We start from the raw sequence: 1,962 nt of genomic DNA on the forward strand, positions 1-1,962 counted from the left end.
CAGTAAGGGTCGCGACCTTTATAATTGAAGGACGACTAATGCTACCACTTTCATGATCTTTGTTGTTGGTCGTCGATCCCTCCCCCTTAGCTTCAGCGGTGACAACCAGGACTAACATGGCCATCATAACCAGCAGCAGGAGCAGTGGAAGCAGCAGGAGCAGCAGGAGAAGTAGAAGCAGCAGGAGCAGTAGAAGCAGCAGGAGCAGTAGAAGCAGCAGGAGCAGTAGAAGCAGCAGGAGCAGTAGAAGCAGCAGGAGCAGTAGGAGCAGTAGAAGCAGCAGGAGCAGCAGAAGCAGCAGAAGCAGCAGGAGCAGTAGAAGCAGCAGGAGCAGTAGAAGCAGCAGGAGCAGTAGAAGCAGCAGGAGCAGTAGAAGCAGCAGGAGCAGTAGAAGCAGTAGAAGCAGCAGGAGCAGTAGAAGCAGCAGGAGCAGTAGAAGCAGCAGGAGCAGTAGAAGCAGCAGGAGCAGTAGAAGCAGCAGGAGCAGTAGAAGCAGCAGGAGCAGTAGAAGCAGCAGGAGCAGTAGAAGCAGCAGGAGCAGTAGAAGCAGCAGGAGCAGTAGAAGCAGCAGGAGCAGCAGGAGCAGTAGAAGCAGCAGGAGCAGTAGAAGCAGCAGGAGCAGTAGAAGCAGCAGGAGCAGCAGGAGCAGCAGGAGCTGGGCAGCCCCAAGACTGGCGGCGAGCGGTAGCCAGGGCCGGGAGCTGGCGGCGGAGTCAGTCGGTCGCTGGCAGCCGCGGTGAAGGTAGCAGCCTGTGCACGCGCCGCCTTTTCCCCTCGCTCTCGCGTGTTCCCCTCTGAGTCTCGGGTCCTCGCCTCCGCCTCCTTCCCCCTCGCCGTCCTGCTTCGGGTCCTGGGAGGGGAAGGCACTTTCTTGTCCCCGTACGAAGCGAAGTGTGAAGGGGAGGGAGATGAATAGCGATTGTGTGTAAGCGATAAATTATAGGTCCTTCCCTCGTCGCTGGGGCGCTGACAGTGGGCCATGGCCTCGCCGCCTCCCTCCCGCGCGTAATGGACTCGCAGAGCCTTCAGGAGACCCTGGCCTCTGCTCCGGAAAAGACAAACAGCCGAGTCATTGCAAAGATCATGGATGCAATATCCCTCTCACGCAGGAAATAGTGCTGTTCCCCGTGACCTTCCCTTTTCCTCCGTAAACCGACCGCCCGGTAAATAACCGCCCCTTGTGTGCACCCGAATAGGAATCCACATAAATCCCCTTTCCCTCTCCGTTCTTAATCCTTCTCCACACACCACAGGAAAATTGACACTGCAGGAAATAAAGGCCAAAACCAACAACAACAACAACATTAGATTCAGTGAATAAATCATGTAGATGCAACTATGATGATGTGAACTGAATTTGGCCAGCGATAAAATTTCGAGCTCGGAGGCAAGACCCGCCTGAGCGATGTGATCGGACGACAGGGAGAGTGAGAAGCCGTGTCCCGGGAGGTGCAAGCCCTCCAGGAGTGCGCGGGTGCTTGCAACATCGCGTCCTGATGAAAGCGCTTCGCAGGCATGGATGATAAACGGGCCGGGGCGGAGAGCTAAAACCCCGAGGAGGAGAGCGAGGCGAGATACCCATCAGTGTGGCACGGACTCCCCTCTCGCGCTCGACGATAAGTGGCTAAATTTTATAACAAGTTTCCCGGGAGCGCATCTTCGCTTATTTAACTTTGCGAATTTCGGGTTAAGCGTTTCCGGGAATCTGGTAAGAGAGAAAGGGAGAGAAAGAAAAATAAAACAAAATTTTTAAAAATCAGGACGAGAAAATTGAGATTATAATTTGGTTTGAGCTTAAAGACTAACCGTCAATGAGGGACTTTCACACTTTTCTAACAAACAACAATTAGTCTCTTCAAAGCGGGAATATTCCAATCTCCTCAAAACGGGAATATTCCAGTCTAACATATCATGGTCCGACGAGACCGCAACAGATAGCATAAGATCTGTTACAACCTTTGT

The 1,962-nt window shown here is 53.3% G+C and overlaps 1 protein-coding gene across 1 annotated transcript in view; it reads left to right on the forward strand.

The window, feature by feature from the left end:
* Positions 1 to 741: 741 nt before the first annotated feature.
* LOC113830559 (5-hydroxytryptamine receptor) overlaps positions 742 to 1,962 on the forward strand; it is a 590,145-nt gene continuing 588,924 nt past the window's right edge. The window contains exon 1 of the mRNA XM_070120626.1: positions 742 to 1,962. This exon is cut by the window's right edge and continues 216 nt beyond it. The gene's annotated coding sequence lies outside the window, so the exon portion shown is untranslated.

This window comes from Penaeus vannamei, chromosome 4 (genome assembly GCF_042767895.1).
Source record: "Penaeus vannamei isolate JL-2024 chromosome 4, ASM4276789v1, whole genome shotgun sequence".
NCBI classification, from domain to species: Eukaryota; Metazoa; Arthropoda; class Malacostraca; order Decapoda; family Penaeidae; genus Penaeus; species Penaeus vannamei.